This window comes from Orcinus orca, chromosome 7 (assembly GCF_937001465.1).
Source record: "Orcinus orca chromosome 7, mOrcOrc1.1, whole genome shotgun sequence".
NCBI lineage: Eukaryota > Metazoa > Chordata > Mammalia > Artiodactyla > Delphinidae > Orcinus > Orcinus orca.
The window spans coordinates 6,449,104-6,476,981 of NC_064565.1; the positions used below are offsets into that span (position 1 = coordinate 6,449,104).

General features: G+C 42.5%; 1 protein-coding gene and 1 long non-coding RNA gene across 9 annotated transcripts in view; one reads left to right on the forward strand and one right to left on the reverse strand.

The window, feature by feature from the left end:
- PTPN4 (protein tyrosine phosphatase non-receptor type 4) overlaps positions 1–13,820 on the reverse strand; it is a 178,636-nt gene extending 164,816 nt beyond the window's left edge. For 4 of the 7 annotated variants that reach the window (XM_004276902.4, XM_033400230.2, XM_033400232.2 and 1 more), the window contains exon 1: positions 13,464–13,819. The gene's annotated coding sequence lies outside the window, so the exon portion shown is untranslated. Of the gene's footprint in view, positions 1–12,871; positions 13,384–13,463 lie in introns of those variants that run through there. The other 3 variants (XM_033400229.2, XM_033400228.2, XM_049712112.1) reach the window with 2 other exon arrangements.
- A 48-nt stretch (positions 13,821–13,868) lies between these two features.
- Positions 13,869–16,567, forward strand: LOC125964968 (uncharacterized). Of its 2 annotated transcripts, none has more exons than XR_007478334.1 (2): positions 13,869–14,060; positions 15,229–16,567. It is a non-coding gene; the product is annotated as an uncharacterized LOC125964968 (long non-coding RNA). The 2 variants fall into 2 exon arrangements; XR_007478333.1 differs by lacking the exon at positions 13,869–14,060 and adding an exon at positions 14,453–15,143.
- The last annotated feature ends 11,311 nt before the right edge of the window (positions 16,568–27,878 follow it).

Genomic DNA, 27,878 nt, shown 5'->3' on the forward strand with positions numbered 1-27,878 from the left:
AACCCTTTCCAGTGAAGATTCCCCATTTCCCTAGTAGCTTCTGTCGCCATAGTAACTGACTGTAGTATGGATCCAGCTGGAAATATAAATAAACCAAGTAGAGTTGTAAAATTCCAATGTAAGTAAAACAATTCGGAAATCCTTGGAGTTTGTAAAAATATTTTACTTCCATGCAATAGAAATACCTTAAAAAGAAACAGACAAAAGGAACACCAACCTTACTTTAAAAACTGATTATTTCCCAAATTTTAATCTCCTTGGAAAACTCATTTATTCTATTCACTCAAAGTGTAGTCAATATTAATTAGCACATATCATATGCAAGGCACTGTGCATACCAGATAATACCAGGAGTGAGGTTTGGAGAGGTAGATAGGGGCTGACCATGAGTTTAGATTTTATCTTACACACAGATGGAAAGGCAATAAAAAAAATTCTGAATAGGGGCATAAAGTGATCAGATGTGCATGTCAGATCACTCTGGCTATAGTATAGAGGAGGGTTAAAAAAAGGGCAAAACCAATGGCAGAATACACTTTAAGGAGACTACTGCAAAAGTCCAGACAAGACACGATGACCTTTTAAAAAAATCATCCCTCACAATTTCATAAGTTGTGCCCAAGCTTCATACTGCCAAGTGGTGACAGGGCTACAACAAGGTAAATGAGGGTAGAAAGGGAAACTCAACAGTGCTGATGAGAGGCTATTGGGACAGGCAATGAGAAAATGATATCCACAGCTTACAGTAGCAGGCAAGGCAGTGCCCCAGGCCAGCAGGGCCTTAGCTGTAGAGGGCAGACAAGCAGGTGGCATCCCAGCAGTCGGAAACACACAGTAGGGAAACATGTCTCTTTTCACGGTTCTTGATGAAAGGCACTCCAGCTGTAAGACTGGAGTTCAGGAATTCAAAAGTAGGAGACAGAAAATAGGACAGCAGCAGAAAAGACACAGATTCTGGACTCAAATTAACCTACTTTCAAAACCTAAATCTGATATTTTCTAGCTGTGAAGGTCTAGACAACTCAGCTTTTTGAGCCTCAGCTTCTTCATCTATAAAAAGGGGATAACACTACCTACTCCACAGGGTTGGTGGGAGAACTAAATGCAATCTCATACATTAAAACATCCAGTACAGTTCAATGAATATTAGTTTTGTCCTTTTCTCTTTTTCTTACTGAGTTTTTCATCTGAGCTACTGAAATCAGGAAGTCTTCTCCTTGGCCACAAAGTTGGAAAGGCTTATCCAACTAGGCATCAGAGGACTTCAGGTAAAGAAAGTAAGGCAGGTCATTAATGAAAAATGTCTCATGGGAGCACTAGTTCATACAGAAGTTGTGAAAGTGAGGGAGTTACACAAGTAAAAAGGGCGTAAAAAACTAAAGCAGAGTAAAAGTTTAAATAATTAGGATCAGTTAGCCTAATAGTATACCGACACAACAGAATATGTCACTATATTTACATAAAAAAAGAAGGAAAAAAGTGGGGAGTTCTCTGTATATGGAAGTCAAAGGATCTCCAAGGTATATTTTAAATGAAAGAATTACTAAATAAAACATTAATATAGTATGCTACCTTCTACATAGAAAGGTAGGGGGAAACAATAATTTATATTTTGTTTCTATTAGCATAAATACTGGTAAAATACACGAAAACAAAAGTGTTTACCTATAGAGAGCAGGGAAGGGAGGGACAGACAGAGACAGAGTAGTACTAAGAAGTCTCAATATATGCTTTTTTATATTATTTTGAAATTTGAATGAAGTAGCCATACTTAACAACTGTCTCACAAAAAGGCAATATATACATTAAATTAATAATAAAACAAGATTAACAATGACTCCTGAATAACTCTGAAACTCACCATAAGATGGTAATCATTTGAAATGGGGGCAGGGAGCTAGCCCAGATGCCTACTGAAGTTCATTCAGGGCATTTCTTTGATATTAGGTGTTGCTACACAGTTTCTCTTACACATCTTTCAAATAATCACTACAGTTTCTTTCTCTTAATCCCCCCAAAATGTTAAGGTATATGTAATCTTAAAAAAAAAGATATTTTTTCGGGAATTCCCTGGCGGTCCAGTGGTTAGGACTTGGTGCTTTCACTGCAGGGGCCCGGGTTCAATATCTGGTTAAGGAACTAAGATCCCGCAAGCCGCGACCAAAAAAAAAAAACAGTTTTCTTGATTCTGTTCCCTATTCCTCCATGACCTAAGAGATCTTCCTTCTTCCCCTTATGACCAAATTTCTTAGCGTTATCTAGTCTACGTTCACCATATGTCTAGTTTCCTCTATGTACTTTCTTATCACACCCCCTACTGTAACTCTTCTGCTACAGTGAATCTCAAACTTTACTATACCTCAGAATAACTGTAGCAACAGTAGCATTAAGGCAGATTCCCTGTGTGATCACCTCCGCATTCCTCACTCATCCTTTCAAAAAATCTATACAGTCTGAGATGAAACTTGCGGAATGGGTATTTTTTATTCAGTAGCTCATTTGATTCTGAGACAGGTGGCCTGCCTGAACACACCTGAAAACCAACTAGCTCAGGTCATAATAACTTTCCATCAGTCAAGTTCAAAGCACTTTTGTTCCCATCTCTCCGCAGCATCTGACACCTTCCTGTAACCCCTTCCTCCATCACCTCCCCCCACACAACTGGACTCTCCTCTCTCTTCTGAGCCCTTGTCCTTTAAATGATGCTGGTGGGGGCCCTGCCAGTGGCCCTCTCCCTAACTTTACACACAATTCCTAAGCAGTAACAGTCACATCCACTGCTTCAACTACCACCTATATAACCCTAAATTCTGACACTCTGAATTCCCAACTATTTTCAGGAAGCTGGAGGCTATTCAGTCAGTACAGGGGGAAAAAAAGATGCTTCAACGTCATGCACATCTGAATTCAAAATATCTGTTCTGCTATTTACTGGTAATACGTCCAAAGTCACACACCTTTCTGAATTTCAGCTTTGTTATCCTTTAAAACTGGGGATAACACCTTTCTGACAAATTTTTGTTTGGATTAAATGAGGGAAATAAAAAGGTTAAATGAGAAGTTCCCTTCCCTTCCTAGCACAGAACTGACAGCATGCCCTGAGGACCCCATGCATGGGCCTCGAGGTGGCAGGCAGGAGACAACTAGCTTGGGGCAGGGAGACCAGCAGTTACAAGGGGACTGAGCAAGTAAGTAAATGTACTGAGGACAATGGGAGCCGGATCTCACTGCTGAAGATGGTACGTAGAAATATAGAGATGGGAAGACTAGAAAGACAGAAAGAAACCTGGAGTGTTAGACTGGAAATGGATACATCAGTGTGAACTTTTAAAATATATACACAGTGAGATGAAGAAAGAGATTCAGATGTGTACATATATACACATATTTCCTAGCTCTGTCTGCCCTAAATGTAAGGACACCCCAGCAGAAATGAGCACATTGAGCATCCAAACCTTGGTTTCTAAATACCACCTCCACTAAAAGAAATCAGGATTCCAATGGATGATTCCAGAGCTGGGACAGGAAAAGTACAAAATGAGTCTGGAACATCTTGATGTGCCAGAAAGTAAGGAAATACTCAAAGGATGGGGATGTGTCAAAAAGATGGGAGCCATCTTGAAGGGGCTCCCACTAGCCAAATCTAGGACAATTTAAGCATCAAAATAAAATATAAAATTATAATAACTAATAAAACCCACTGAATAGGAACAGGAATCCATGGGTATATATTGATGTAAATAAAGAAATAAATTCCCTTATTTATTTACATCAATAAATGAATGAACAAATACATGAAAGAAAGAAAACTTTTCAGTAAAAAAATCAATTAATAAATGCAGGTGGCAACCTTCATAGCAGTGGTTGATCCAGGCAGGAGGCATCAGTGGACCGACAGCCAGTGGGCAGAGGTCTGATGAGGAATAGAACATTAACAAAATCTTGGAAATCTTCCCACAAAAGAGTTACCAATTACAAGAGGAAAATGATGACTGTATGATAAAGAAACCCAGCAGAAATGAACTCAGTAAGGTGCTCAAGGTTAAACATCGCCAGTGGTGGGACAACACCGTATGCCTCCCAGTGATACACTACGAAGAGCACACCATTCCTATGGTAATTCTTGGCAACAACGCATTCAGTCCACACATGAGCAACTACTGAGTGGACCGAAGTTAAGGGACATCTCACAGAACAAGAAAAGTCAAGGCCATAAAAGACAGAGAAATATCAAGGAACTGTTCCAAACTAAAGAGACATGACAATTAAACACAGTGTGTGATCCTGAACTGGATCTTGGACCAAAAGGGAAAGGAAGACACTACCGGGAGAGGTGGAAAACTCTGAATGGCCTCTGGGTTGTTTTTAAAATTTTTATCGAGGTACAGTTGATTTACAATATTATGTAAGTTTCAGGTGTACAACACAGCGATTCAATTATATATGTGTGTGTATATATATACTTTTTAAAAAAATATTTATTTACTTTATTTACGGCTGTGTCGGGTCTTAGTTGTGGCACATGGGATCTTTCGTTGCTGCGCGTGGGCTTCTCTCTAGTTGTGGTGCACAGGCTTCTCTCTAGTTGCGGTGTGGAGGATCTCTAGTTGTGGCGTGCAGGCTCCTCAGCACATGGGCTCTGTAGTTGTGGCCCGCGGGCTTAGTTGCCCCACCGCATGTGGGATCTTCCTTCCCCAACCAGGGATCGAATCCACGTCCCCTGCGCTGGAAGGCAGATTCTTAACCACTGGATCACCAGGGAAGTCCCTATATATTCTTTTTCAGATTCTTTTCCCTCATAGGTTATTACATAATATTGAGTATAGTTCCCTGTGCTGTACAGTAGGTCCTTGTTGGTTACCTATTTTATACACAGTAGTGTGTATCTGTTAATCCCAAACTCTTGATTCCTCCCCCTGCCCCACTTTCCCCTTTGGTAACCCTAACCACATGTAAGTGATATCATATGATATTTGTCTTTCTCTGTCTAGCTTACTTCACTTATTATGATAATCTCTAGGTCCATCCATCTTGTTACAAATGGCATTATTTCATTCTTTTTTATGGCTGAGTAATATTCCATTGTGTATATATACACCACATTTTCTTTATCCATTCATCAGGTGATGGACACTTAGGTTGTTTCCATGTCTTGGCTATTGTAAATAGTGCTGCAAATGAACACTGGGGTGCATGTATCTTTTCGAATTATGGTTTTCTCCGGATATACACCCAGAAGTGGGATTGCTGGATCTTACGGTAGCTCTTTAGTTTTTTAAGGAGCCTCCATACTGTTCTCCAGAGTGGCTGCACCGATGTACATTCCCACCAAGAGTGGGAATGTTCCACACCCTCTCCAGCATTTATTATTTGTAGACTTTCTGATGATGGCCGTTCTGACTGGTGTGAGGTAATATTCAATGAAGTTTCGATTTGCATTTCTCTAATAATTAGCAATTTTGAGCATCTTTTCATGTGCCTTTTGGCCACCTGTACGTCTTCTTTGGAGAAATGTCTATTTAGGTCTTCTGCCCATTTTTTGATTGGGTTGGTTTTTGGTTTTGGTTTTTTTTGATATTGAGCTGTAGGCATCTGGGGTTTTGAAGGTAGTGCTGTATCAATGCTGATTTCCTGATTTGGGAGTTATGTAAGAGACTGCCCATGTTTTGGTAAAAGCACACTAGATTATTTAGGAATGACAGGCATCAGGTCTGCAACTTGCTCTGAAATGGTTCAGAAAAGTCTAATTAGATGAGAAATGGTGCATTCCTCTGAAACAGAAGTAGAGATGAAAATGAGAGACCAGAAATAAGATGATTAGGTAGTTTCACTGAAATTTGAGAATCCAATAACAGAAGAGGAAAAGGGTTGAAGACAATGTCAAGGTTCCTTCTTCGGGCATCTGAAAGGGAAGGCCTCACTGCACGCACTACAGAGAGCCAAGCACAGCAAGATGTGGGCTTATCTTCCATATACACACAGTGTACATAGTACAGTGTTAAAAACTGGTTGAAGTTCATGTGTGGAAACAGGAGAGGGTGGGAGGAGGCTCATGGGAAATCCCTGTACCTTCCCCTAAATCATGTTGTGAAACTAAAGGTGCTATAAAAAAGTAAAGCCTTATAAAAACATATTTTTTAAGTTGCAAGAATAGTTCAAGGGAAAGGAAATTGGTTGAAGGGGATTCAGGAGCTCTTTGTGCTGTTCTTGCAACTTTTCTGTATGTTTGAAATTATTTCAAAATAAATTAATTTTTAAAATTCAACGAGCACTCATGACAACCTTGGTGCCTAGCCAAACGCCTGGCTCACTATGGGTACTCAATAAAAATTATTTGGTCTTCCCTTTCCAGTTGCCCAAAGAAGAAATCTTAGCATCATCATCAGCCTTCCTCTTTCACTACATCCAAATGGACTCTCAGTTCTCGTGAAACTGCCTAGTCAGTTTTCAGTTCTAGGCCTACGTGCTCATTTCTGGCTCTTATCATCTCTCACCTGGACCGCTGCAGGAGCATCCTAACTGGTTTCTTCTCTGCTCCTTCTAACATCATTTTGGCACCATTCTTGTATCTCTGCATCATCATCTAGAAGTCAGGAGTTATCGTCCCTCATTTAAATACCTGTAATTGCTCCCAAAGTAAACGCTGATTTCCCAACCGTAGGGCACTAAAAAGACAGGCAGGAGCACCAAAAAGGGTATCTCAGATACACACACAAAACAGTGAAGCAATTCCTGCAGGGGACAGGGAGGGGAGAAGGAGAAAAGTGGAGGACTTTGACTGGACTTTCTTTATGTTTATTCTCAGGTTTGGTATTGGTTTTATTATTGATTATATATACTGAGAATGCCAGGGGGTGAGTGGGTACCATCAACTCTTCAAAACTAAGAGCCTCTAAAACCATGCTTTTCCCAATTTGGCACCAAAGAAAATAATTTTTAGCACACTAGGACAAGTCAAAGAGATTATTCTAGGTCAAAAGAAACCACCCTGGGTGGGTCCAATATGCTCTGGTCACATACATTGACAGATATCTTATTCTCTGGCACAATGGTAAACCATTCAGGGCACCCCAGTTGGGAAGCTCTATTCTAAAGGTCTTAATACGACTGCGCCCACAGACCAAACAAGGACTCTCACAAGGTTTTATCTCCCACCACAGTCAACACACATATACAAGCACACGGATTCATAAATCTGTATTTGTATTCACACACAAAATCAGACACCAACATGCATCTCATAGACAGACCATTTCTCTAAACACACTATGCATCCTTTCATACTTGTCTTTTTGCAATTGCTGTTCTCTATACCCAGAGATCAATTCCAACTCATCCTTCAAGACATCGCTCAAATGCCACTTCTCCTTTCCCCAGATCTTATTACACTTGTCATTCTGAACTGTAACTGTTTGTTGACATATGTTACCACCCTAGAATTTGAGCTCAAGGACAAGAATCATTTCTTATTTACCGGTATACCAGTGATCCCTATAACAGACATTCAAATGTCTGTTTAATTAACACACAAATCAATGTTCACTATATCGTTCCCCAGTAAACCAAAATTTTCAAAATACATTAACTAAAACAATGAAGTATAATTTTATAATAAAACTAGCATCTTTTCCTAAACAAGAATACCCACTGTTCTGTGAGAGACTTGGCACAGAAATATTCAAACTATTATCCTAGTCGTAGAGTTTTAGACTGAGGAAACAAACCTACAAACAAGCTGTAAGCACAAAGGTATTCACTGCAGATTATAACAGTGGAAACTTTAGGAACAACCAAAATATTTAACAAGAGGTAAATGACTAAATCACCTGATTGATAAATCACCTGAATATCTAAGCAATTGTTTAAATTATATTCATGATGATGGGAAAATAATACCAGTTGCCATTTATTGATCATCTCTTCTATTTAAAGAATAACGCTGGGGGACTTCCCTAGTGGTCCAGTGGTTAAGACCGCGCTCCCAACGCAGGGGGCCCAGGTTCGATCTCTGGCCGGGGAACTAAATCCCACATGCTTCAACTAAGAAGTCTGCATGCCACAGCTAAGAAGCCTGCATGCCGCAACAAAGATCCTGTGTGCTACAACTAAGACAGGGCATAACCAAAACAAATAATAAATATTTTTTTTTAAAATGAAAAAATAAAGAATAATGCTGGATGCTTTATATATATTATCCTAATCCTCACAACAATTCAAGGGCAAGTATTATTATCCTAATTTCATAGACAAGAAAGTAAGCACAGAGGTTAAACAGTTCGTCCAAGGTTTTTGAGACCAGATTCCAACCCCAAGTCTGTCACCTTTTCCCTACATTGCTCTTCCTCTACAATACAATGTTTCCAATATATTAAACTCAAAATTGTTATCTCTACCATACAACTTTATAAAAAAAATACAATAGGACAATGGCCTGGATGGAAACAAAAATATCTTTTAGAGTAGTGATTAAGGGTGAATGTTGTTACAGTATTTATAATTTTTTTATTAGCAACTTTTTAAAAGCAGAATTGCTGAGCAATGGACTAAATTCGTAAGGCAATACAAAAGAAACAACCCCCATTTTTAATTTTTTTACATGTTCATTAAGGACACACAGTAGGTAACATATAAAAACTTAAAAAGTACAAACTCAACTAACTACATCTAAGCAATCATATATTAGCACCAGGGTACTTATTACCAGTATTCAAAAGCTGATCATTATGACTGGATTAAGCAGCATTCTTCCAGAAAAAAGGTGAATTCTCTGGAAGACTTAAAGAAGAGGCATATGGATTGGAGACAGGAATGTTTAAACTGAAGAAACAAGGGCAGAAGGGGAAGAAAAAGAATGCTTTCTTCTTAAGTAAAAATGAGAAGCAGGGTTAGTGAGATGAAGTTGGTAAAAAACTTTTAAGGACAAGCAAACAAGTTTGGAATCAATTGATAAGCAACAGGGAACTGTAATATATTCTCAAATGGTAAGTGGCATGCTGAAAATAAGATCTTTAAAGATTCAAACTTTGTTCCAAGGTAAAGTACTGCCTTTGGTTACACAATGTTTTCGCCAAACAATTGGGGGGAAAATAATCCATTATCCTTTATGTGTGCTTTATATCAATACATACACTTTTCAAAAAGAGAAACTGACTAAACAAACAAAAGTCTTTATATAAGGAGTGTAAGGAGAAGGGGACCTTCAGATATAATGCTTGCAAATATTAAACGCTACTGTACATTTTAATAAGAATCATAGAACTTTAGTGTAAGAAGGGATGCTGGAGATAATCTTTTAGTGATAACCTCTTCTTCATTTTCACAAGGGATCAAGTTGAGGCTCATGAACTAAGTAACTTGCCTAATGTCATATACGAGCCAGCGGCAGATTCAATATCAAAACTCAGATTATCGGGAATTCCCTGGTGGTCCAGTGGTTAGGACTCTGCCCTTCCACTGCAGGGGGCATGGGTTCAATCCCTGGCAGGGGAACTGATATCTCACAAGCTGCATGGCGCAGCTTGGAAAGAAAGAAAAAAAAAAAACTTAAGATTTTCTAGGCAGCAAGATCTAAAGATCTAAAGTTGTGCTGTCCAATATTATAGCTACTAGTAACATCTGGTTATTTCAATTTAAACTGATTAAAATTAAATACAATTTAAAATTCAAGTCCGGGGACTTCCTTGGTGGCGCAGTGGTTAAGAATCTGCCTGCCAATGCAGGGAACATGGGTTCGAGCCCTGGTCCGGGAAGATCCCACATACCACAGAGCAACTAAGCCGTGCGCCACAACTACTGAGCCTGAGCTCTAGAGCCTGCAAGCCACAACTACTGAGCCTGCGCTCTAGAGCCCGCAAGCCACACTCCTGAGCCCGCACGCCACAGCTACTGAAGCCCATGCGCCCTAGAGCCCACGCGCTGCAACTACTGAGCCCACGCGCTCTAGGGCCCATGTGCCGCAACTACTGAACCCGTGTGCTGCAACAACTGAAGCCCGCACGCCTAGAGTCCGTGCTCTGCAACAAGAGAAGCCACTGCAATGAGAAGCCCGAGCACCGCAACGAAGAGTAGCCCCCGCTCGATGCAACTAGAGAAAGCCCATATGCAGCAATGAAGACCCAATGCAGCCTAAAAAAATAAACTAAAATAAAATTTTAAAAAATAAAATAAAGTAAAATTCAGGTCGTTAGGCACGACAGTCACATTTCCAGTGCTCCATGCCACACGTGGTTAATGGCTACCACATCTGACAATGCCAAATAAGAGTACTGCCACCACTGCAGAAAGTTTAACTGGACAGCATGATCTAATGAATAAGCTTCAGAGTCAGACAGACCTAGCTTGAATTCTACTTACTAGCAGTGGGATCCTAGACAAGTTATTTAATTTCCCTTGGCCCCCATTTGGGGGAGGGGAGGGGGAGTAGGGGATTAATAATACTTACCTCACATAGTGTACTTGATGATTATGTGGGATAACATGAAAAGCCCCTTTACATTGTCTGGCACATAACAGACAATAAACACATCCCTCTGGATCCTTTTCTCTTCCTACTCCTCTATAAAACCTCCTTGTTAAAACATACAAGCACAATAACTCACCCAAATTAATATCTTCCCAGCAAGGTAATCCACAGTACCTAATTTTCATTCTGTTCCCACCAAATACTTGCACCTCTCTTCCAGCGTTTCTGCTCAGGAATAATGAAATGAAGAATGAACGGGGGGGAAACTGCCTCTAATGAAATGGAGGAGAATGTAATAATTTTCCCCTCTCATTTCCCATCCTATTTTAAATATGATTGTACTGACTGATCATGCAAAGTTAAAGAAATAAATTGCACTGCTCCTAGGTACCATACTTCCACACCACTAGAGAAGATCCTACAATACTTCACTATATTCCTTCTCACCATCTGGGCTACGAACTGAATATTAAATGAAGAAATAACACCTTCCTCCTACAGTATTTTTCTGGCAAACAATAAAAAGGATTTCCAGAATGCTAAACCAATCTTCAAGGCTTCACAGCTTAACGCAGTAAACTAATTTGACAAATCTAGACTACAGCATAAACTACTTCATAACATGCATGCTATTACCCAGAAAAACAACAAAATTCAACTCAGTTTGGAACCAGTGAATTTCTGCCAATACTAAATTTTATTTAGGAGCAACAATTCATGCTTAGCCACATTAAGTCACACAGACTTGCCATTTGTAGTGAGGTCACTAATTTTACATTCCTAATAACTAACAATTAAAGGACAGCTTTAAAACATGTGTCTTTAAACATCCACCAAACAAGATTTCTCCATATTCTTAAAGCTTCCTTGTTGTTTAAAACTGACCATATAAATTTGGGGGGTGGGGAAGGGGGGAGGGTAGGAGGGAGTCCTCTCAATAACAATTAATAAAAGCGTCTCCTTGAAATTATCTGGCATTCTTACTTTGTTCCTTAAAGATAATTTGCTCAAAAACATGACCACAGACGGCCCCCCTTAAAGAGCTCAGAATAAGTCATAAACAAATACTAAATAGATAACACTGCACACTGTATTGTCACACTAAAATACAAATTGATTATGTTTAGCAGACAAAACTAAAATATTTCAAGTATACAAATCAGAGCTTAAGAAGTCTACGAGGGTCACATAAGTTAAAAAAAAAAAAGCATTTAAAAAGTTTTTATTACTATCCCACATGAAGTACTTTATACATTAAAGTTAGGCTTCTATGCCTGAACTGATGAAATCTAATTGTGAGAGTCTATAATTTTTTTAAAGTACTTCTATAATAATGAAATGTACATTGGTCACAGTAGAACAGTTCAACTGAATTTTCCTGAGGCTGCATCCTAAGTACATCTGACCCAGAAAGTATTTTTAGCAAGTGTGTTCAATCAATGCTGGTTTTATGACTAGCCTAAATTAGAAATTGGGTGTCACAAATTTAAAGTAACAAAGTTATTAGGGACATTTTTAAAGATATTCAATTAGAAGATAAGAAAAAAACCCACAAGGTTTAAACAATTCAATACCCACAGCCTAGAATCTAAGCAGGTTAGAGGCAATAAGAAAGCCACAACCTCATCCATTGCTACTTTGGAGGAACCTGTGATTTTTCTAACTTAAACTTTAACCTACTCAATTAATATTAATAAAACTACAAAAGAGTGATGGCTCCTTGTGTTTTCAAATCTCTTGCCAAATGTCCGAAACAGATTAGCTAAATTACAAATATTCCCATATACAAAAAAAAGACCATGTTTCTCTTCTTATAAACCACTCAAGATCATGATATTGTGGGACCATGCACATGTTTCAGTGAAAAACGGTGACAGAGATATGTGTGCCATAAAAAAAGAGAGACATAAAAATGGCTTTTGTGGTAACTGGAGCATAAATTTATTCTGACAAAAAATGGTGGGATCCACAAAATGATTGCACTCTTTTGTTATGAGTTAGTAATAAAGCTCTGTACAGAAAACAAACTTTTGCTTACAAAAAGCCTTTTAAAAAAAATCTGTAGATTGAATTTCTCAAATTCAAGATTTAACTCGAATATTTAGCTCTATTCCATTAAGCACCTTTTGGGATTTGAGTAATCATTTATTTTAAGGTCATCTCCTCCCCCCCCTTAAAAAAATGAGAAGTATATAAATCCGGATAAAAAATGCCCTGGCTTTCCTGTTCCAGTCTTCTTTTTACGCAAACCATCCTATACAAGTCGGATACTTTGGCTTTTTGGTTTTTTTCTTCTCCATAAACACGGCTTAAACTGTCCTGTTTCAACTGGGCCCGAGATCCGGTCACATCAACCCAATATTACTCCAACCTCTGACTCTAAAAGCAGTTGGTATATTGCAGACGTACCGGTTGTCCTAGAAAAGGCGCTTGAAAATCCTACACATCGCACTGGTCCACCGTGGTTCGCTGTCTAACGCCTCGCAGGCATAAAGTCTCCTTTTCTAAGTTCCCCAGAACCGTCGTACACGCACGCGTGCCACTGTAAACCGCTTCATCTTAAGGCAACCATGAGACACGCATCCGCACGTCCTCAACTTTTCCTTCTGGCTCAACTGCAGATGCCTAAATACAAGTATGCACCGGCAGAATCATAAAAGGTTTTTTATAACTTCAAGGGTAGGGACGGTATGTCCGTGCAGGAAGCGCTCAAACGAGCCAATTAAAAAAAAAAAAAAAAAAGAATCCTACCAGCAATGGAAAACTCAGAAGACTCTAAAACCTCACCTCGAGTTTAGGGGCCCTGGAACATTCCATCCCCTCTCCCCCGGCTGCCCCACAACAGAGACTGCAACCAAAACCCGCAGGAGGTCGGAGAGCAGAGGCCCCTCGAAGAAAAGGAGGGGGCAAAAAGCATCATCTTCCCCTGAGATCCGGCCGCAGGTACCAGCCTCGCGCGCCACGCAGGGCCGGCCGCCGGCGGGGACCCAGAGCCTCTTACCTTCGTGCCCCAGCCGCGTCCTCCCGGCTGCAGAAGAAAAGCCTGGAGGCCCGGCCGCGCCGCCCCCGGGGCTCCCTCAGCGCCCGCCCAGCAGCCGGCGCCGCAGCGGCCGCGCCACGGCCCCGAGCCGCCGGCACCACCTCATACTGCGGGGCTGCCGCGCGCTCCCGCACCTCCCTGCGGGGACGAGCTAATCCAGCCCCGCAGTGGGGCCGCGGAGAAGGCGGCCCGGGGACCCCGGCGTCCTGAGAGAACAATGTGGGGCCGCGAGGAGAAGGAGCGGAACACCGCGGCGCGAGCGGGCGGACAGCAATCCCGGGCAGCGTTTGTGTGCGAGCGTGCAACGGGCGCTCGGCCCCTCCCTCCTCCTCCTCCCCCTGCCCCCCCGCCCGCCGTCTCCTCCTCCCTCAAGCACACCCCGTCTCCCAGGCCACAGCATAGCAACCGAACATGGCGGCTGCGCAGACGCCGCCAGTCAGCGGCCGGGAGCAGCGGCGGCGGCCACGGGAGGCGATCTCGCGAGAGGCGAGGCCAAGCCCCCTCCCGCCGGCGCGGGCTGGAAGCGGCTGCACAAGCCGGAGCGCGGGGGACGCGCAGGTGCGAGGGAGGCGGGACCTGGGTAGGTGGGAGGGGCTGGAGGAGGGGGCGGAGCGCCGTGGCTCCACCCCGTGGCCCCGCGGCTGTTGGTCACTGAAACTGCGAAACCCCTCCGCCGCCCCCCCACGCAGGACCGACTGACCTGAGGGGCAAAAACCCAAGTTTGAAGAGGAAAACCAGACCTCTTGGCCCCAGGTGGTCCGCACTTCAATGCTGAAAGAGGATACAGGTTTAGGATGCAGTTTTGAATCATTTCCTCTCCTAAATATAGACCCTGAAACAAAGAACAAACAGCGTTCATCTCTAAAACAAACGTTTGGTTGCCTCTGTGTGCCAGGAACGGTGTGCTTTTTTTTTTTTTTTTTTTTTTTTTTTGGAACGGTGTGCTTTTAAAGGTGGAATTCTTTCATTCTAAACACGCGTATGAACTGGGTGTTACCAGCCGGGGTTTTTAGCCAGGTGCATTCTAAAATCTTACTGATGGTACGAATGTATTGGCGGTGAGACAGATGCCTGCGGGCTGGGTGGTAGCTGAAATGATGCCAGGGGGAATTTGGGGGCGGTCACATTTCCTTTCCAAATTCATTCTTGTCAGAGCCCTTTCCTGTCGTATGCCACCTTCGTGCTCTTCCTCGCTCTTAGCTTCAGCACCCCACCAGGGCCGGCCTTCTTAAAACGTCCTTTCAAAAATCACTTTCCCTCCAAGCCGACAAAAGGCCTGTTCACTAATCAGGGGTGGTTTTTGCAAGATGAAACCTTGCAAATTTGTACAAATGTGTGAAAGACGGCATTTTCTATTGAGCCTCTTCTCCCTCGCACCCCGGCTCAGTTTTTCCATTTTAAGAAGACAGCCTGTCAGTCCGTATTGCTCTGCTTTACCTCTTCGAATGACTTTCCTTCCCAGAGCTTAGTTCCAGCCCGTGCTCATCCGTCCTTCCCAGACAGGCTTTCCTGCCTCTACTTCTCCGTTTTCTGTGCCTTTGTTCATGCTATTCCCTCTACCGAAATGCTCTTCCCTTCATCTCCACCTGTCAACAGTCAAGTCATCCGCCAACCGCAGATCACAGAGGACTGCCACCGGAAGTAAGAATTTCTTCCTCCTCTGACATGATACTTCTAGGTTTATACCTCCCTTTTTCTTATCACATTTTATTACATTTTATTATAGGATCCCGGGCTTCCCTGGTGGCGCAGTAGTTAAGAATCCGCCTGTCAATGCAGGGGACACGGGTTCGAGCCCTAGTCCGTGAAGATCCCACATGCCGCGGAGCAACGAAGCCCGTGTGCCTCAACTACTGAGCCTGCGCTCTAGAGCCTGCGAGCCACAACTACTGAAGCCTGTGAGCCTAGAGCCCGAGCTCCGCAACAAGAGAAGCCACCGCAATGAGAAGCCCGCACACCACAAAGAATAGTAGTCCCCGCTCGCCGCAACTAGAGAAAGCCCACGTGCAGCAACGAAGACCCAACACAGCCAGAAACAATGAATAAAATAAAATAAATACAGGATCCTCATCCCCGTGTGGGTCTTATTGCCGCTATCCATGGGGAGCTGCTGGAGGTGAGGACCCTGTCTTGGCCGTCTTTGTGTCCCTCTTATGCCTGATGACCGTGACATTGCCTGGTGTCCAAAAAGTTTGTTGAAAGAATGAAATGCTTAAAACTTTAATTGGTGGGATTTCGAGAAGGTACTTGAGACACAGCAGGCTCTTACTCTGCTTCAAACCTGGTAAACTGCTGTGTCTCTGAGCGATTCACATCTGGTCTGAATCTGTCTTTGTTGATGCCCTGTAGAGCCTTGTAACTAGTCCCCCAACTAACCTTCCTATCTCCAGACCTTCTCCCTCAGCCCCTTCTTCCTACCCTCATCCGTAAACCACAGTGACCTTTCATACAAATAGAAATCTCACTTATAATATAAATATAGCTGGAGTCTCAACCTTGGAGGGACAGGAGGGGGATACCCTTTGCTTTGGGAAACGGCACAGGATGAATCATTTAAGGTAAATGGATGGAAGCCTCCTATCTGTCTACTATTCTTTAGGAAAACTGTGAAGTCACTTTTTAAAAAGTGAGATATAACTGACATACTATAGTGCTTTTTAGTATATTTGCAAAGTTGTGCAGCCATCACTACTACCTAATTGCAGAACACTTTCATCACCCCAAAATGAAACCCCATACGCGCGTTAGCAGTCACTCCCCAGTCCCTCCTCCCCCAGCCACTGATAACCACTAATCTACTTTCTGTCTCTAGGGATTTGCCTGCTTCAGACATTTCGTATAAATGGAATCGTACGTTCTGCAAATTCTCTCTGAAAATGCGTACATTTTTGCTTTTATTTAAATTATAACCTTTAAAAAATTAATAGATGCCTATTCTGGATCATTCTGATGACCACCTTGTCACCAAACACTGCCGCTTGATTTAGTACTTGGCACCAAGAACTATAATTTTAACCTTCTTGGGCTAATGAGAAAAAAAATAGAATACTCCTTGTAGAGATAGCCTTCCAGCTAGACGAAGGTCAAGCGTCCTCATGGCACACTGTGCAAAAGTTTCACAGAAATTCAAATACAGAATATTGGGGTAATTAAGTCAATTATAAGCTCGCCTAAAAACTCCCGTACCAGTGGGGTGGAGGGATAAATTAGGAGGTGGGATTAACATATACACACTACCATATATAAAATAGATAAACAACAAGGACCTACTGTAAGGCCCAAGTAGGCACTATAGCGTAAGGCACTATATTCAATCCTCTGTAATAACCTCTACGGGAAAAGAATCTGAAAAAGAATAGATATATGAATATGTATAACTAAATCATTTTGCTGTATGCCTGAAACTAACACAACAGTGTAAATCAACTATACTTCAATATAAAAATAAAAATTTTAAAAAACACCATACCATAGCAGTGAGTTTCATAGTCTCATCACAAAGAACAATTTAATTTCAGCAAAATTTCATCTACATTACATACCTAACATTAATTGAAATTTTAATTTTGTTAATGTGCAAAATTGTTGTCGTTTTATAGGTGTAGAAAGGCTATGAGAATAAGGACTTTATACCTAATCTTGTATTTACACAAAATGAAGAAACATAATCTAAAGAATTTAAATTGAGAGTTGGCAAGATTTTTTTTTTCAGCTCAGAGTGGCCTCAAACATTACTAGATATTGACAGACACTGCTCTTAACTGATTTTTTTTTTTTGCGGTACGCGGGCCTCTCACTGTTGTGGCCTCTCCCGTTGCAGAGCCCAGGCTCCGGACGCGCAGGCTCAGCAGCCATGGCTCACGGGCCCAGCCGCTCCGTGGCATGTGGGATCTTCCCGGACCAGGGCACGAACCCGTTTCCCCTGCATCGGCAGGTGGACTCTCAACCACTGCGCCACCAGGGAAGCCCTGATTTTTTTCCCTTTGTCTGTGCCTGCCCTTGGCTGTGCTTTGCGAGAGTTAAGAGCAAGGGTTGTGTCCACACTTGGAGGGTGTTGGCAGAGAGGACTGGCCTTGCACTGTGTGATTGACGCCCAACCCTGGGTAGCTATAGCCAGAAGGGAAAAGGCGTTCGTTCTAGCTTGTGCAGCCAAGCCAGGCTGTCTGGGCTGTGGCGGTGACCTCTGGCAGCCACAAGGCAGCAGGGAGGGAGCTTCAACCAGGTCTTGTGGCCAACTGACCAGCCACTGTGCTCCCCCCACCCCCGCCTCCACATCAGCAACTTGGGAGGACCCCTTTGGAAGAATGATAAGCCCTTGGGTCACTGGGGATCTGCAAGGAAGAGAACCCCACAGGAAAGCTGGACTCAGCTTGCTGGGTAGAACTCAAGAGTGATATGAATTTAACATTAAAAACACACGACTTAAGGGACTTTCCTGGTGGTGCAGTGGTTGGGACTCCAACGCTCCCACCGCAGGGGGCCCGGGTTCAATCCCGGGTCAGGGAACTAGATCCCATATGCATGCCGCAACTAAGAGTTTGCATGCCACAACTAAGGAGCCTGCCTGCTGCAACTAAGACCCGGTGCAACCAAATAAAAAAAAAAAAAAGGAAGAAATACTTAAAGTGACTCAACTTTGTTGCCTAAGCTGATGAGGTGAGGTGGGACATACAAGGTACACTGGCTTTCAGACACCTGCTTTCTGACATGTGGCCTTAACTGGATATCTGTCTGCCTTAGCTGGACAATGAAGGGGAATTTCATCTTTTCTCCTGTCTGGAGTCTTCAGGCATAACTTGAAGCAAAGCAAAACAAGACAAACAAATTTAGACTTAAACCTTTGAAGAAGTGTCATGCATTTTCCCAAGAAGTTCAGAATCCTATGGCTTGGGCTTCCTTTAATCACAGGGCTCCCTTAAATGTACTTTTGAAAATAGGTATTTATTTTTAAAAATTACATGTATCTCTGAGAAAGGTGGCCCAGATTAGTCACTCTGTCGATATGACCCTCTCCCTCTTCTCTTGCCAGCAATTTTTTTCTTTCTTCCTTTCTTCTTTTCTTTCTTTCTTTCTTTTCTTTCCTGCTTTCTTTCTTTCTCAGTCTTTCCCTTTTCCTTCCTTCCTTCCTCCCCCCACTCCCTCCCTCCCTCTCTCTTTCTTTCTTCTTTCCTCCCTTCCTTCCTGTCTATAGCAGGAGAAGACCCCAATTAGCAATCCCTGGTATCAAGAACTATGCATTAAAATGTAAATTTTTAAAAGCAAAGACTTCCTCCTACTCCCAGTCCCACTCTCCAAAGGTAAGCACTATTAACAGCTTCTTATGTATACTTCCAGAATCTTCTCTGCATCTGTAAGCTTAGTATCTTTTTTCCCCAACTACAATGTCTTTTTCCCATACATACTATATTTTACTTACAAATGTCATTAATGACATATACGGATATATGTCATTCTCTCTAAGGGCTGTATCACACTGTATTTAATCTTCTCTAATAAATGGGTATTTAGGCCATTTCTGGTTCTTTGCTATGATATACAACTCTGTAAAGAACATTTTCGCGACAAAGCTTTGCACATAAGAAAAGCATTTCTTTAAGACAAATTTCTTGAAATACAGTCGCTGGCTTGAAGTGTATGGGCATGTTTAATTTTGATAAATGTTGCCAACTTCATTACCAATTGCATCCACCAACTATGTGTGAGTTATTATTATTCATCTCTTCTGTATCATTTCTAGGTTTTGCATTTTCCTCAAACCAAAATAAACAACAATGACAAAAGAAGAAAACCCATATTTTCTTCTAGTACTTTCAGTATTTTTTTTTTAATACTTAAATCTATGACCCATCTGGAAATAATGCTGATGTAAGGAAATAGGGATCCTGCGTAATTCTTTTTAATGGTTTTCCAGTTGTCTCAGTATCACCTTATTGAATAATCCATTACACACACACACACACACACACACGCACACACACACACACACAAACAACTGTTTGGTAAATTTTTTTCTTCAAATACTAAATTCTAAATTTTGAATTGGAAATTTTTTAGTTTACTCCACAGAGCTATCTAGTCTGTATTAGTTTCCTCTTGCTGCTGTAACAAATCACCACAACTTTAGTGGCTTAAAACAACACAAACGTATTATATTACGGTTCTGGACATAAGAAATATCCAAACTGGGTTGACAGGCTGTGCTCCTCCACAGGGCCCAGGGAGAGTCTCTTTCCTTGTCTCTCCAGCTGCTAGAGGCCCCCTTCCTCTGTCTTCAGACACAGCAGCCTAGCAGGTTCACGTCTCTCTGTCTTGTTACATTCTCTGTCTTCCAAAGCCCTCTTGCGTCCCTCTTATAGGGGCCCTGTGATTACATTGGGTCCACTCACATAACACAGGATAATCTCTCCATCTCAAGATTTACAATCTTGAGATTGTAATCTTAATTTACAATCACATCAGCAAAGTCTCTTTTGCCATGCCAGCTACGTATTCACACAATCACCCTGTGCATGAGGGTGTGAGCATCTTTGGAAACCATTACTCAGTGAGTCACAGTCTCTAACACCAAACTTTTTAGCTATTAGAGTCTCAAATAAGTTGTAATAACTGAAAGAGTGAATTTCTTCTCATGACTTCTTTTTCCAAGATGAACATATTTTTAGTCATATGAATTTAAAATATATGAACCCCACAGAAGACCTAAATAGATATGTCTCCAAAGAAGACATAGAGATGGCCAAGGGGCACATGAAAAGATGCTCAACGTCATTAATTATTAGAGAAATGCAAGTCAAAACTATAATGAGGTATCCCCTCACACCAGTCAGAACAGCCATCATGAAAAAGTCTACAAATAATATATGCTAGAGAGGGTGTGAAGAAAAGGGAACCCTCCTACGCTGTTGGTGGGAATGTAAATTGGTGCAGCCACTCTGGAGAACAGTATGGAGGTTCCTTAAAAAATTAAAAATAGAACTACCATATGACCCAGCAATCCCACTCCTGGGCATATATCCAGACAAAACTATAATTCAAAAATATACATGCACCCCTATGTTCATAGCAGCACTATTTATAATACCCAAGACGTGGAAGCAACCTAAGTGTCCATCGACAGATGAATGGACAAAGAAGATATGGTATATATGTACAATGGAATACTACTCAGCCATAAAAAAGAATGAAATAATGCCATTTGCAGCAACATGGATGGACCTAGAGATGATCATGCTAAGTGAAGTAAGTCAGAAAGAGAAAGACAAATGTCATATGATATCACTTATATGTGGAATCTAAAATATGACACAAATGAACTTATCTATGAAACAGAAACAGACTCACAGACGTAGAGAACAAACTTGTGCTTGGGAAGGGGGAGGGGGTGTGGTGGAGGGATGGATTAGGAGTTCGGGATTAGCAGATGCAAATTATTATATACAGGATGGATAAACAACAAGGTCCTACTGTAGAGCACAGGGAACTATACTCAATATCCTGTAATAAACCATACGGAAAAGAAAATGTAAAAGAATATATATATATATATATATATATAGCTGAACCACTTTGCTGTACAGCAGAAATTAACACATTGTAAATCAACTATACTTCAATAAAATCGATTTTTAAAAAAGAAAAAAATAATAAAATATGAGTCCCAGATTGTGACTAAAATATTAAATTACATCAATAGCACATATGGTGTGCCTAGTGTGGGATCTATATATTATCTGAAAAAAATTATTTGTAAATGTAGGTGAATATAATCCATATAAGTGCATTCATAGGACACTGGTCATCCATATTATAAGCTGGTTAACCTGTATCTCAGTCTTTTTATTTTAAATATTAATGCAAATTTAATTGTCATAATTTTCATTTATTTAAAAACACATGCATTGCTCACATACTATTTGAGAGGCACTGGGAATGCAGGTAACAGGTGGCCCTTGCCCTGAAGGCAAGAATTTTTCATTCTTAGGTTGTGACTCATCAGAGGGCTGTGAAATCAGTTTGGTAGATCACAACTAGTATTTTAAAAGAGAAATGAACTAGCACAGACCAGAAAACATCAGAATGCACCGCACAAAGCGAAAGTAAACATGGGACTGTGAAACTTCAGGTATGTGTTTGTGCATTTGTATGTATGTGAACTTAGACATGAAACGTGAAATGTCTTTCTTACTTTGGATGTGGTGGCCAAAAAAGTTTGAGAGCCTCTAGTTGAGGGAGAATGAATAAGCACACAAACAATACAAATCTGTATGAGAAGTGCTTTCATAGATTAATCCTCATGAGGGCAGCACCATGGCTGTGTCACTCACCATTATTTCATCACAGCCTGACCTAATGTCTGATATATAATCAGCCCTCGGTTATTCTTCCCGAGTAAATGGATGAATGAGGTGGGCCTGGGGTGCCAGGGAAAGCAGTAGGAGGCCAGAGGACGAGCACGTTTTGTCCTTACCTCTGGGAGCTGAGGGCTGTGGGGACAGGTCTGGAGAGGAACTTGATCAGATGCAGAATTGAAGGCTGGGCAGTGAAGCCTGGGGGACCTTGAGTGACATCTAGTGGCTTCTTGGACCAAATGGGCGGCGCCAGCCTCAGGAATCCCCCATTAGGTGGAGTAATATGGGATAAGCTGTTTGCTTTAAGGGGAAGAGAAAAAAAGGGCTCCATTCCTGCACAGTGTATAAGTGTTCCTTTATTTGTAGATGAATCCTGTGGGTTTAGTGGTCTGTGCTCTTTTTTTATGTGTTGGCTTTGTCCGAAGGGGCTTGCTCATCACATTAGAACATCTTGATTAAACCTCATGCCTTTGCAGCCTGTTACTCAGCACCTGGGACAGCACTTTCAGGTGTGGTTCAGGTGTGTAATAAACACCTGCTGGTGTCTGGCTGACATGTTTAATCATTCATTCAACCTGTGCTCGTAGATTGGCTCTCACCCACATTCAGGATTCTCATCCCCGGCCACACATTAGAAACACCAAGGGCGTTTTTAATAAATATAGAAGACTTTGCCCACCCTTACCCTACCTCCATGATTACTTAGTTGATCGGGGTGGATCCCAGCCTTCTCTTATAGATACGCGTATAGATTTTTTTTCAGTTCCCAAGGGGATCCTACCGGGCAGCAGGGCTGAGACCCACAGCTCCCACTTGGACAGGCACCAGATGTAATGGGGCATCAGTGTAAAACGGGACTGTCTGCCTCCGAGATCAGTGCTTCTCAAACTGCCTGGGGTGAAGGACCAGTCTTTGTGGACACACATTTCTGTAAGATACAAATAAAAGGAAATTCCTAGAAAATTATATGAGAAGGCAAAGACATATAATAAAATCCAAGCCCCAACTGTTCATTAGATTCACCAGAAATTAATTTCTTGGTTAAATTTCTCTAAAAGGTTCTGACAGCTTAATCTGAATGTATGTACTTGTTGTGAGCTGGTGACAAACCACCTGCAGGACGGCACTTGGTTATGCTCTAGATCAGGGGTCCCCAACCCCCCAGGCCTCGGACTGGTACCGGTGGGCAGCCTGTTAGCAGCTGGGCGGCACAGCAGGAGGTGAGTGGCGGGCGGGCGAGCGAACCTTCACCTGCCACTCCCCATTCCTCCCCGTGGCTCGCATCACCGCCTGAACCATCCGTGCCCCCCTCACCGTGGAAAAACTGTCGTCCACGAAACCAGTCCCTGGTGCCGGGAGGGCTGGGGACCGCTGCCCTAGACGGAGGTGGGGGCGAGGGGAAGACAGGATGCAAAACCCACCGGCAGAGCCCATGGGGCCACCAGGGCCGAGGGCCAGTCCTCAGCTCCCCGGAGCCAAACTTTGCTCTGATCAGAGCACCCACACGATCAGGCATTTGGCACTGTCCATGTGCTAAAAGTTTTTTGGAAACTGGTTATAAAGCAAAGGTCACTCCACTCTCTTTTTAAAGCAAATGTTCCTTTCCAGGGACCAGACACTGATGTTTGCTGTAAGGATACCCTCCTTCCGGGATGAAGGTCCTCAGGCATGAGATGATTCTTTAGGAAACAGAGGGTGATGCCCTCCCTGCCCCATGATGGCACATTCAGTCCAGCGATGCGATGCTCACGCCCACTCCCCGCAGGTGTCTCTCTCTTGAACAGTGGTTAATAAATAAACACAGGCAGACTGACGGCTGTACTTCTGTCACTGACAGCTGTCACTTCTAGCTGTACCTCTGTCCAGCAGGCAGGCTCAATACACTAGATTAAGTTACCACTTGCTTCTACAACTGGGTCTTTGTCCTAAGCCTTTTTTTTTTAGTGCTTTAAGATACCCCGATTTAATCACAGTGGTAAATTGAGAATTTTTCCAAGGCTGTGCCTTGTTTCTTTCTCTATCTTTTTTTTGAAGTGGACAATTTTTAAAGTCTTTATTGAATTTGTTGCAATATTGGTTTTGTTTTGTGTTTTGGTTTTTTGGCTACGAGGCGTGTGGGACCTTAACTGCCTGACCAGCCCCTGCATTGGAAGGCAAAGTCTTAACCACAGGACCACCAGAGAAGTCCCCCGTGCCTTGTTTCTGTTTTGGGCATACAACACTTGTAATGATCATACGCATCAGAATCTTTCCATCCATGGATGTTTTATATGCCTAGGGGATGAGGAAGGGAAGGAAGGATTTTTTTTCAGGATCACAGGTATGGTCATTATGGGAAAAAGAGTAGGAGAAATATAATCCAAACAGGAGAGATCTGCAATTGTATCTTCATTTAGCTTGTAGAGAAGAGGGAGCAGGTGTCATTAGAAAGGGTGATAACTGTAAGGTGTATCTCTTTTCTTTACAAGCATATATTATCAGAATCTACATATCTAAATTAGTGCAGTCCTCCAACTTCGTCATTCGGGGAGACTATATGTTTTTCCAACAACTTGACCGTTTCTCAAATACCGTCAACCTCCCTCTGAGTTCATCTCTACCACCCAAGTTCCTTTATGAGAGGATGCTGTGATCTGTCCCTTGAAGGCACTCTGCCACCCCAACCCCTATTCTGAACCAATCCTGGTTGAAGCAGGAGGGATCCTAGGACCTCTAACCCCACCAGCGGGACTGAACACTCGACTTACTTCAGTGCCTTCTGTGTGCCGGGCGCCACCCCAGGATCTGGGCTTGCAGAGATGAATACAACACAGCACCCGCCCCCCAAAGACTTTGCCGACCAGTGGAGAAAGGGTTGATCTAAAGCCTGTACGTTCATTCTCCCTCTCTTTACATGGGGTAAAGTCTCTAAGTATTCATGGAGCTGAGACCAAGTATGGGAGATCTGTGTGTGTTGACATAAGGCACACACTCCAGTTCCTGGGATATGTCTTTAAAGTCACCCTCGGATTGTTGAAAGTTTGGCTAAAATCCAACCGTGAGCGTGGAGCATGTTGCTCCAGATAAAATCCAAGTTTATGCAAATGGGCAGTCACAGGTCCCCCTGTTTTAAAGCTCCTGCGAAATGAAGGCAATGTAAAATGGCAGTTTTGAAAAGACCAAAAAATGTCAAAGTCGCTTTGAGGCAGTTTTCAAAATCCTCCATTCACAGGATGAGAGATTTAACTTTGGTCTGAATTATTTTGATATCAATGACATCAAACCAATTAGTTACTGGATCAATTCAGTGGAGAAAAAGAGCTTTTAAATGATTAAGAAGTGGGTTTTTTTTTTTTGTTATGGTTGAGGACATGTTATTGACTTTATACTAACATTCTAGAAATTAGTTCTTAGATTTTTGTGTCCCCCCAAAATAATTTGTAACATGTTTATTAGAAACTCCAGTGGTGCATATAGTTAAAGCAACCCTACCTCTTTATGACTGGAGACCATTCAAATTAATCCATTTGCTTTAACTATGTAGGGTATGGTGTCTGGTGTCCCCTCCCCGACATCATCTGTGTGCTCTTAGGTAAGGTACTTGTTCTGGGCTGAATTACGTCCTCCCCAAAATTTGCATGTTGAAATCCTAATCCACGATACTTCAGAATGGGACTGTGTTTGGAGATGGGGGTCTTTAAAGAAGTAAGTTAAAATGAGGTCCGTAAGGTGGCCCCTCACCCAGTGTGGCTGCTGTTCTTTTAAAAAGAAGAAATTTAGGCACAGACACGCACAGAGAGGACCAGGTCAATACACTGCAGGAGGTGGCCGTCTGCACACCAAGGAGGGAGACCTCAGAAGAAATCAAACTGCCCACACTTCGATCTTGCACTTCCAGCCTCCAGAGATGTGGGGAAATCAATTTTTGTTGATTAAGCCACTGAGTCTGCAGTACTTTGTTATGGCAGCCCTAGACAACTGATACACTACTCCAACCCTCTGTGCTTGCTTCTGCATCCGCAAAATGGGAATAATAATATAGGTACTTACCTCAAAGGATTGTTATGGAGATGAAGAGAACTAGCAAACACGAAGCACCTAGCCCTGTTAGCACTGATTGGACACTTACCATGTGCCATGCCTATTAAATTACGGCTCCCATCTCCCCTCTGAGCAAGACATATATACCCATTTTGCAGACAAGGAAATTCGAAGTTGGAGGTTTCAGCAAGCCCAATCCCATTTAATACTGACCTCCCGCCATGGAGCTATAAAAATTGAAAAGTGTTATACATAAATGTAAGCCACTCACATTGTCAAATGTGCAGCAGTGTGCTGTCCGCAGCCAGCATGGAGAGAGCCTAAGCCAGGAGGAAAGAACAGGAATTAGGATGGAGAGGTGGACCGCCTTCACATCTGTGTGTCATAAACTTGGTGTTGACAGCAGAGAAGAGCCATAGAAGGAGGTGTGACCACCTGGATGTTCTATACAGGCCACTGTGATGATAGGGGAATACAGACTGGGGGGTGAGGAGGGTCAGACCCTTGTAAAGTCCCAGAGATTTACGATAAGTGCTTGAGCCAGGGTGGAAATTGTGGATATAAAAGAGAACAGAGGTCCTTGAGATATGAAGTGGACGACTCAATCATTTATTACATGACCCAGGCGAGACCCAGGTTTCTGGCTTGCCCAGGGGGCTGGATGGGAACAGTGTCAGTCCCCAGGGTCAGGAGCACAAGATTAAGGGGGGCGGATTTGAAAGTGATTACGGTGAATCCAATTTAGAAGAAGCTGAACTGGAGATACCTGTGAGATTCTAGGTAGAACCGTCCAGAAGTCAATGAAATATACAGATTCCCAGCTCCCGTCTCCAGCCTGCACTGGAGTTAGAGGTTTGAGCTGGTAGGTCATAAGGACAGTGTCTGGAGGGGGACGAGAAGAAGTAAGGGAGAGAATCCTGTGGAGTGAACTCCAGCATTTGGGAATAGGCCCCTGTGCTGGACCAGTTGGGGTGGGGAGAGAGGAGGGTCACAGGCTTCAAGGGAGGAGAGCCTGTCCAGACCACCACAGAGGTTGACAGCACAATGTGCTCCGGAGCCGAGGAAGCTGTGGGTGGAAAAGGATGCCCGAGACTGGGAGTCTAATATTCATTCATGACCTTTGCTAGACAGTTTCAGGGAAGAGGTGGGAGTGCAAGGCAGACGACACTGAGTTGAATAGGGAGTGGGAAGCAGAGACAGAGTGAAGACAGCTTACAGGCAGCTGCGTTGATTAAGGGAAGTGAGAGGAATAAAGGGAGGGGACCGGACTGAGGGGAAACTTTGCTTAGAACATTGTGCCAACACTGCTGTGTCATGGGGTTCGAGTTTCCATGAGAGTCAATGAATATTCTCTTTTAAAAAATCACAGTTAATAAACGTTAACCCAAGGTAACCTTTTGGTAAATGAATAGTCGCGCTTCACCAGCTCCCCAGTGACTCTGGAGCAGCCTGTAGGGTTATGAGGGCTCCATCGCCTGCCTACTCAACAACTTTTGTCCCCTCCTTCTTGCTAACGGAACCCAATTTTATGGTGTGACAGTTTGCCCAGCCCCATAGTATAAGTTGTGATTGTTCTAAGACATTTAATGTTATGCTGTTTCCCTTCTCCAGTAACTGGTCTGCTGTGTGTGTGTGTGTGTGAGAGAGAGAGAGAGAGAGAGACCCAGTTCTACCTGTGAGATGCTGGGGGAAATTTGCTGAGGGCATCTGGAAAAGGTTTCCTCCTCTTCCCTCACCCCCTAAAAAGAGAGGAAAATGAGGAGAAAGCCATTTTTCCATCCTTCTCCTTCCATTCTGTTCAGGACTTAAAAATAATTGTAAGGAAGTCCAACAAGGTTGTGATTTTTTTCCAACAATGATTCCTTTGATGCATGTTTAGAGAATTCAAATTGAAAATTATTTCAAAAAGCAAGTTTTTAACAGTATGGAGGTTCCTCAAACAACTAAAAATAGAACTACCATGTGATCCAGAAATTCCACTGCTGTGTATTTATCTGAAGAAAATGAA